The following is a 10657-nucleotide window of genomic DNA, read 5'->3' on the forward strand; positions in this document are numbered from 1 at the left end:
GTAGTAATAGTGACCCTCATAGTGGCCTCAGTAACAATAGGGACCCCCACAGTGGCACCAGTAGTAATAGTGACCCCACAGTGGCTTCTGTAGTAATAGTGACCCCCACAGTGGCCTCAGCAGTAATCGTGACCCCCACAGTGGCCTCAGTAGTAACAGTGACCCCCACAGTGGCCTCAGTAGTAATGGTGATCCCCACAGTGGCCTCAGTAGTAATGGTGACCCCCACAGTGGCCTCAGTAGTAATAGTGACCCTCATAGTGGCCTCAGTAACAAAAGTGACCCCCACAGTGGCCCTCAGTAGTAATAGTGACCCCCACAGTGGCTTTTGTAGTAATAGTGACCCCCACAGTGGCCTCAGTAGTAATCGTGACCCCCACAGTGGCACCAGTAATAATAGTGACCCCCACAGTGGCTTCAGTAGTAATAGTGACCCCCACAGTGGCTTCAATAGGAATAGTGTCCCCTATATCGGCCTCAGTAACAATAGTGACCCTCACAGTTGCCTTTGGTAGTAATATTTACCACACAGTAGCCCCAGTAATAATAACCCCTTCAGTAGCAATTTTAACCCCACAGTAGTCCAAGTAGTAATATTAACCCAACAGTAGCCGCAGTAGTAATATTAACACCCTCAGTAGTCTCAGTAATATTAACCCCACAGTAGCTGCAGTATTAATCCCCTCAGTAGCAATATTAACTGCACAGTAGCCCCAGTAATAATATTAACCTCTCTCAGTAGCCCAAGTAATAATAGTAACCCCCTCAGTAGTAATATTCCCCACAGTAGCCCCAGTAGTAATATTAACCCCTTCAGTAGCCCCAGTAGTAATGTTAACCCATTCAGCAAGCCAGTAGTAATATTAAAGGGGTTGTCCCGCGAAAGCAAGTGGGGTTATACACTTCTGTATGGCCATATTAATGCACTTTGTAATATACATCGTACATTAAATATGAGCCATACAGAAGTTATTCACTTACCCACTCCGTTGCTGGCGTCCCCGTCTCCATGGCTCCGTCTAATTTCAGCGTCTAATCGCCCGATTAGACGCACTTGTGCAGAAGGGTCTTCTCCCTTCTGCTCGGTCAGGGCACGAGCGGTGTTCTGGCTCCGCCCCCTTCTACGCGTCATCGCGTAGCTCCGCCCCCATCACATGTGCCGATTCCAGCCAATCAGGAGGCTGGAATCGGCAATGGAACGCACAGAGTCCATGGTGCACCATGGGAGAAGACCCGCGGTGCACTATGGGAGAAAACCGCAGTGCATCATTGGGAAAGGACCGGCGGCCATCTTTAAAAGAAGAAAAGAAGATGCTGCGCGAACTGGGAAGGAGGTAAGCGATTTTTTTTTTTAAATTACAAACGGTATTGATTTTAACGGGGCAGAATGCGGGGGTAGGATGGAAAAAAAAAATTGCATTTCGCCGCGGGACAACCCCTTTAACCTCTTCAGTAGTAATATTAATCCCTTCAGCAGCCCCAGTAGTAACATTAACCCCTCTCAGTAGCATCAGTAGTAATATTAACCCTTTTCAGCTGACCCAGTAGAAATATCCATCCCCACCCCATATACTTACTTCCTCCTTGCAGTCAGCGCTGCTCCTCCTCTTCTTGGCTCTGACCCTGTGTGCACACTGACGTCAGTGTGTGACCCTGGAAAGTTTACTCCCTTGTACTCTCCTGCAGAACTAAGGAGGAGAGGACTTTGCGGAAGGAGGATCCCGCCTACACATACTGACATCAGAGTGTGCGCCAGGATCAGAGCTGCCAACAGCGCCACTCCCTGGTTACCAGCAGGGGAGTTGCAGCACCCCAGCCAGCGATCATTACTGTGATGAGCAGCCAACGGCAGTGCATGCCAGCAGGGAGGGCTCTGCGTGCCACCTCTGGCACATGTGCTATAGGTTCGCCACCACTGCGATACAAGATCTGGTTTTGACCCCCCTCAAAAATACACTATGAGTAGTATTGGCGAATGATCAGACAGCAACCTTGGAAAATATTCCACTTTCTTTACTGTATTCAATAATTGCTCATTTATTATGGCTCAATCAATGTGAGACATAGTGTTATATGTGCTAGAGTAACATGAAAAGGCTCATACTTCAGGGTGTCCGACCCTTCATATTCAAGATAGTTCTTCAAGCAAGAGACCAAAGGTTGTAAGACGATCACTTGAATGATCTTGGTACGCCCCTAGCCTATCCCAGTATGGATTATTACATTATTAAAATCTCCCAAAAGTAATACTGGGACATGTGGAAAAAAAAATATTTTTTGAAAACATTGTAAAAAAATGGAAGAGGAATATATAAATCAACCAATATACATTTGAGTGTGAAGAAAGAATAGTATAAATAAAGATATCTCCCTTTGCCATCAATTTCCTTCTGTATACAAGTTAAAGGAATTCATTTGTGAATAAGGATACTCATTCCCTCTAGAATAGCTTGTATGAGTAGTATGATGAGAATTGCCTATCCACGATTTATTTAGGCAGCATAGAGTGTCTGTAGTCAAATGGCCTCTTGGAGACACAGAACTGCAGGTAGAAAAGGCATTAAATATGGACCGTCGCTTATCCAGGTCTCCCATGCCTCCAAGATTCCAAGTAAGGAATGTTAGCCGATCATCTGCAGCCATCACCATATTGAAGAAAAATATTTGACAAATTAAGTAAAATCTGCGTGCCATTCCCACCATCACTATATATACTGTGAAGAACAGTTATAATGACGTTTTCCAGTGATGAACCGTAAAACTAACCATACCTATAATAGAGAAACTATAACTCCTATCTTTTTCTTTTTTATTACCTGAAACCCTTAACCCAACTTCAAAAGAAATTAGGCCAGGTCAAAAGTCCACCCTAACAAGGTGATTTTGCAGTAAATTTGAAGTTTTTCACTTTGTAAAGTAATCAACAGCATCTTGTGTTAATCAAAAGAGGGGGAAAAGGGGTAATGAAAAGGGAATAGGTGAAGGGAAAAGAGCGGAGCATCTTATTTCTTGTTCATGTTGATCTATCCAGAGTAGGGCTTGATTGGGATAATTTAAAAAAATGCATGGTACTGAAGGCCATCACCCAAAGCCTTGCTGGATAAAGCATAGCATATGGGGCTTGTAGGTTCCTGAGACGTCTTTTGACATCAATAAACCTTGCTCTACATTTTTGGATCTCTGCCGAATAATCTGGACAGAAGGAAATTTTTTTTCCATCAATTGTATTGTCTGGTTGTTCACGTGCCATACAGAGAATAATATCATGATCCTTGTAGTGCAGTAATTGTACTAATACAGGCCGTGGTGGTGCACCGGTCTATAGTGGTCGGGCAACTCAATGTGCTCTTTCCACAACATAATAACCCCTTAACGACCAGGCCATAGCCTTTTTACGTCCTCCCGAAGTGGGCTTTATTCTCTGAGGACGTAAAAACATGTGTCCTGCAGAGAATAAAGCCCCTTGAGCTCTGGACGTGACAGCTCCATGCCGTCAGTGCCCACAGGTAGCCGACAGCATGGAGCTGTCATCCCGGGCTGCAGGGACCCCCCCTGGCAATGGGATCGGCGCTATCCAATGGATAGCGCCGATCGCAAAAAAGTAAATAAAAGTACGAAAAAAGTTACATATTCAGCTGCCCTGATGGATCGGATCCATCAGGGCAGCTTAAATTACTCACCCGGGTCCGCCGCACTGCTCCCCGCTCTCCCGCTGCTCCAGTCCCCGAAGCCGGTCTTCTGCGCATGCGGGCCAGACGGCATTACGTCAGCCGCATGCGCAGAAGGCCCGGCGGCGCGGGAGATTTAAAATCTCCTGGCTCCCGGCTCCTGTAGGTAGCCGGGAGGCAGGAGATGTCAGCGGGGACCGCGGTGAGTGGTCCACGGTACCGCGATCGCCGTTATCCAATGGATAACGGCGATCGCGGAAAAGTGCAAAAAAGTTTTTTAAAAAGTAAAGTTTCACCTCCCCTCATGGATCGGATTTATGAGGGGAGGTGAAAATACTCACCTCAGGTCCGCCGATGTCCCTGGTGTTCCGAGACCTGAAGTCTCCCTCTGCGCATGCGCGCCCGATGATTGACATCGGGAGCGTGCACAGTGGGGCTCGAGCCCCGGGAAATTCAAAATCCCTCTGCTCCTGGCTGCCATGTGTAGCCTGGAGCATAGGGATGTCACCCAGCATGTGATCACTGTTATCCAATGGATAACAGTGATCATGTAAGGTTAAAAAAAAAGGAAAAAAAGGAAAAAAAAAAAAAAGTAAAGAAAGTTTTAAAAAGTTAAAAAAGCGTACGTTTCATCTCCCCTCACGGATCATATCCGTGAGGGAGGATGAAAGTACATACATAAGGCCCCCAGATTTATCCGCGGACCTTACCCCAGCTTCTGCGTACGCGCCTGTCGCCAAAATGGCGGACGCATACGCAAAAGCTGTGGATTGCCAGGATAATTTTAATTCTCCCTGCTCCTGGCTACAAAACGTAGCCAAGAGCCTGGAGATTTCACGGGGGGCCGCGGTGAGCAGTTCCTGGTCACATGTTCGCCGTTATCCAATAATGGCGATCACGTAAAAGTAAAAAAAAAATTTGAAGTTTCATCTCCCCTCACCGATGCGATCTGTGAGAGGAGATGAAACTTTTTACCGGAGGCCTCCGTATTTGCACACCGACGCAATCCTCCTTCGTGAACCTTCCCGAATTCTGCACATGCGATTGCCGGCAAAAAGCCGGACACATGCGCAGAAGTCGGGGAGCCAAGGAAATTTAAAATCTCCTTGCTCCCAGCGACCAACTGTCGCCGAGAGCCTGGAGCAGTGACGGGTGGCCTCGTTGAGCGGTCGCCGGTCACATAATAAAAAAGTAGTGATCTAACATAGGTCGGTCTCACATGACCGGATAGGAATTACAGATTCCGCATGCGTCTGATCCGCGCTAATATGCAGATCAATCGCATTGGATTACACAATTCCGCTCACATTAGCGGGTTGGAATTGTGTAATCCACTCGCAGAAAAGAGAACGCAGCAAGTTCTATTTTACCGCGGCTATCCGCAACATAAAGCCCATTGTGGTCCATGGTTGCAGATATATCCGCAGCCGATACGCAACAACATTGTATACGGGCTGCGGGTACCCGCGTCATCGCTAAGCGACGGTGCGGGAAATACAAACAACAAAAAAGGTACACTGTGCATGACCGCCTGTGTAAGTACGCAGTTATGCGCAGTACATTACGCGGCTGTACGCAGGGTCACAGCCGGGCTCACAGATGGGATCTGCTGCGGGCCTCCGCAAGCGGATTCCGCCTACGGCTGCGTGAGCCTGGCGTTATTCCGACCGCTACCTGTAATACGTATTTTACAAGAAGCTCCGGGAACGCTTGCCTTCATGCAGTTCCAGGAGCAGCTTGTTGAGCGCCTTCTGTGTGAGATCGCCGCACCTCATCAAGCTTACAGAGACTCACAGTGCGCCACTTTTTACACCCCATACCCGCCACTGAGGTCAAGAAATGACCCCCAAAAAGCATAAGAGAAGGGGGGGATACACGGTTTTATTGCCCCATGGCCCCATTCCAACCAGCCTCCGTAATTGCCCCTGTCTTCGGAAATACCACACAGTTCACATTATTACTTTTATCTAAGATTTGCGAACGCCGAAAAGGGCGCGGAGTGTGTGGGGGAGGGGGGGGGGATTTTTAGGGATTCAATTTTTATTCCGTACAAATAAGCAATGGGGCCTGGAATTTATTCAGTTGTGCCCTGAAATCCAACGGGTGTTCCCTCCTTTATAGGCCTTGCCATGGGTCCTGTAAGTAGATTAGGGCCACAATGGGTATGTTTCTTAACACGGGACAAACGGGGGTATCCATTTTGGGGTGAACGTCTTTATTCCTATGTACCCTGTACAAAAAAACTGTTTTTAAATTTAAAAAATTGCCAAAAAAATTGAAAATCGTAACTTTTTCCTTCTGCTTTGCTTAGATTCATTCAAATACTGTGGGGTCAAAATACGCAGTACACCCCTAGATGAATTTGTTAAGGGGTCTAGTTTTCAAAATGGGGTCATTTGAGGGGGTTCTTTATAGTTTTGGCCGCTCAATGGCTCTATAAGTGGGCAATGGGGTCTGAAATTTATTCAGTTGTACCCTGAAATCCAACGGGTATTCCTTTCATTGTAGGCCTAGCCATGTGTCCTGTAAGTCTATTAGGGCCACAATGGGTATGTTTCTGAACACGAGACGAACAGGGGTATCCATTTTGGGGTGAAAGTCTTCATTTATATGTGTGCTGTACAAAAAAACCTGTTTTTAAATTGACGCAATAGCCCAAAAACTCCTTTGCTTAGATCTATTCAAAAATTGTAGGGTTGAAATACACAGTACACCCCTAGATAAATTCGTTAAGGGGTCTAGTTTTTAAAATGGGGTCATTTGTGGGGGTTCTCTATGGTTTTGGCCGCTCAAGAACTCTACAAGTGGGCAATGGGGCCTAAAAGGACTTCAAGCAAAATCTATGTTCTGAAAGCCACCGATTACTCCTTTCATTTTGGGCCCTGTTGTGCATGCAGACATACGATTAGGGCCACAATGGGTATATTTATGAAAACAGCAGAAACAGGGCTATCCATTTTGGGGTGCAAGTCTTCCTTCATGTGTGTTCTGTACAAAAAAAGCTGTTTTTAAAATGACAAAATTGCCAAAAAAACAAAAATCGGGAGATTAGACGCTGAAATTAGACGGAGCCATGGAGACGAGGACGCCAGCAACGGAACAGGTAAGTGAATAACTTCTGTATGGCTCATATTTAATGCACGATGTATATTACAAAGTGCATTAATATGGCCATACAGAAGTGCTTAACCCCACTTGCTTTCGCGAGACAACCCCTTTAAGGCGCAAACAGGCTTGGTCACTAAGGGGTTAAGGAGTTAGTGTTTCTTTGCCAAATACAGATTGGAGCTATTTTTCATTTTACACTGTTGGATTATTGCCCTCAGTCTTTTCTAGATGTAGGTTGTTCCCGTGTAACCTATTTTCCAGATCATCAGTTTTAACATATAATGCCATAATTGAGTGGTCATGTATACTAAGATCTTTCAAAGCTAAGGTGATCCTATCCTCGAAATCACTAATACGGTTCTCTGCTGTAGTAGTGCATTCTGATATTTTTTGGATATTATGTCTGAGAAAGATAATATTCTCTTTCACGTTCCCTATTTGTAAAGTGAGAAAGGAAATAGACTTGCATATTACATTTAGTAATTTCCAAAAATATATCTTTAAGTTTGGGTTCAGACTGAACTTGTGTATACATGATAGTAATACCAGTGTTTGCCTGTTGCTTAGTAACTGTTTGAGTCTGACATAGCCTATGACCTAAAGTGAGCCTCATCGCCTCCAACAAGCCATCCTGCTCTAACTCTCTTCCAACCGCCTGGTCTCCAGGGTACCATCTGCCGATGAAAATGACTTCCCAAAAGGCTGCTTTAAACATCACTCCATGTCAGCTTCCCAAGTCATTTTCTTATTACTGCACATCTCTGTGCCATCTGGAGTTTCCTTCCTTTCCTCACCACTTACTTGCAACTTACTCTGTTGGGTAATGCCTCCAATCTGAGTCTCCACCACTAGCTCAGGTAAATCCAGATGGTTCAGGATAAGTATATTTGATACTATGTCCCTTCTAAATGCTGTGTATCAGAGGAAATAAAAAGATATTTGCGGGAGCCTATACGGTTGATATCCTTCTACATAGCCCGTTAGGCCACATCCCTTTCTAACAGTATTTTAATTTTTTTTATTACATGAAATCAATACCCAACAGGAGGAAATGCTACAATTCTGATGGTTTGTGTAATGTGCTGTAGTGCGTGTTAATGCAATTTTCACACAGGACGAATAAAGATCAGTAAGTCCCATGTATAACACACAAAAAAACCACCCCTGCCTCAATTGGGGCGATCGCCCTGACAAGGACGGCACCTCGTCCCAAACCTGGACCAACTGCACTAACCCTAGCTGAAGACAGGGAATTTCTATAGACAAGTAGTAACAACTATAGGCAGCAGGGGCAACACCAAGACATAAATAAATACACAAACTACTTAACTTGACCAAGAGAAAAAGGGCTAGACCAAGTTCACCCACAACAGATGTATAATCAGCAACTTTTAATTGCAGGAACTGAAATATATAAACCCCCTCTCAAATTAGCCAACCAAGGAAAACACAAATGACCTAGATGAATTTCAGCATACGACTCTCAATGACAGGGAAACCCAAACGTACAGCCACAAAAGTGTTATAAAGTTGCTCGGACTGACCTAGTGCCACCAGTCTGTTTCTGCCTCACATACAGTATTCTACAGCACTGTCATAGCCGTCAAGCCAAGACAGGCTGAATGGTTAAAAGTATAGGTAGGGATGAATGTGGATTTTGTGTTTATTCTATCCTCAACTCATCTGTAGCGTTTAGATGTTCAATAAAGTCTATACAAAAAGCTCCAGTATCAAAACATTTGGTGGAGGTCACATCCTCAATGCTTGACTAATTTAAAGGGGTTTTCCAGGCAAATACTATTTATAGACTATCCTTTGCATGCATATGTTAGGAGAGTCTGGGGGCATTTGGGGGAATTAGGAGGTCAGAGGGAACTTGTCACCAGCTTAGAGCATGTAGGGAACAATACATTAGAGAGAGTGGGAAAGGTTTTCTTTTTTAACCCCTAAAGAACATGGCCTATTTTGGCAACGATCTGGGGGGATTTTTGCCACAATCAATCTGTGTCATTAATGGCTGCCTTAGAGCAGATGCCAGTTTTGCAATATCTGGTTGTATCTTCATCAACCGCAGTCTCAAGTCACCCCTTACACATATCTGAAGTTTGTTTCTCGCTTTTGTCAGGAGCTGTTGAATCATGCTGAAGCCCCTCTCCACTAAGTACACAGAGGGAAAAGCTAGCACATGCAACTTAACTTCCTGCCACAGGATAGGATAGAAATTTTTCACTTTCACCCAGAAACATTCATAGCCACATTGTTGGAAAAGTGCTTGGGCTTCGCTATCATGTTTCAATTCGATCAACTGCTCTTGTAATCTGAGATGAAATTCTCCTGCGTCTGCTGAAAATGGATTGATTATCCACGTTGGTATTTCAAGGGTACATAGATCATGAAATCTAGTTTGCATTCCAAAGTAAAGAAAGTCCTACCAGCAGCACTGATATCGTGCCACCTCGGGTCAAGCTAGAACATGCAATAGCCAGAAAAAGGAGTTCAAACCAGGGAAACTCCAAAATATAGACCATAATGCATAAAGATGGCTGGTAGCAGATCAGGATGCAGTAAAGTACTATTTATTGCCCCATGACCACAGAAGCAACGTTTTGGCCAAGGTGGCCTTCTTCCAGCTTGAAGAAGGCCATCTTGGCCGAAACAAAGCTTCTGTGGTGATGGGGCAATAAACAGTACTTTACTGCATCTTGATATGCTACCAGCCATATTTATGCTTTATGAAACCTAGTTTGCATGTCTTTTTTGGCTTGTTTGAGGTGTGAGCAAAAAACGTCGAAGTCTGCATCTTGACGTTTGTCTCCATCTTTGCGTGCAGTTTCTTGAAGACTCGGAAACTGACAAAGCTCGGGTCGACTCAGGTTATTGGTATGAAGGTCCAGTTTGGCAATGAAAAAGAGATTATACCTTTAGCCTTAATGAAATTCATTTTGTCTTCTTGTAGCTTTGTGTTGACCTCATTGAGTATGTCAAATATGTCTGCGAGATAGGCAACATCAAGACATTGTAGTTCGATTGCATCACAAGGGCTTTGGTCAATCGGTCGAAGAAACTCGACTACTGTGTTAAAAACTTCGTAGAAGAATCATTAGCCCTTTCTTCTTGACAACCATCTCACTTTGGTGTGTAGGAGTAGACATTCAAATTCTTTGTGATGAACTTGACAGAGCTTGCGGAAAAGATGTTCGTTGAAAGAGTGTGCTTTTATTTTGTTAACAGCATTAATTACATAGCGCAGAGACTCATGCAATCTCGCACATAAATGTTTAGCTGTCGATGGATCACACAGTGGACTGCCCTAATGACAGGCATAGCAGATTTTAAATGGGCTATAAATCCGCAATACCGACCAATCATGGATGCAGTTCCGCCTGTTGCAAAAGTACATTTGTTAAAGAGATACTTTTTTTCTTGGAAAACTTCTTCCACTCTTTTGCATATAGAGGAGCCTTTTGTGTCGGTGGTTAAATTTCTGGTAAACAACAGTTCCTCTATTACCTCTTTATTCCGATTAATGAAATGAACATAGGCTAGCAGCAATGCTTCATTGTCTCTAACCGTTGACTCATCAATTTTCATTACAAATTCTTGTTATTTAACACGTCCAAAAGCATTTCTTCCACATCAGCAGCCATCTTGTCAATTCTTTTTGAAACAGTGTTATTACTTAAAGGAATCTATTTCACCATGGCACATGCGTCAAGCCCCTGCATAGTACTGAGAATCTTTTTAACTGCGAGTAGAGTTGAGCGAACATACTCTGCCGAGCTTGATGCTCATTTGAGCATTAGCGTACTCGATGGTGCTCGTTACTTGAACGAGCATCAAGCCATGTTCGACCCTCTTCTAGTTTTTGGCTTCCTTCCCGC

Source organism: Eleutherodactylus coqui, chromosome 4, assembly GCF_035609145.1.
Source record: "Eleutherodactylus coqui strain aEleCoq1 chromosome 4, aEleCoq1.hap1, whole genome shotgun sequence".
Lineage (NCBI taxonomy): Eukaryota > Metazoa > Chordata > Amphibia > Anura > Eleutherodactylidae > Eleutherodactylus > Eleutherodactylus coqui.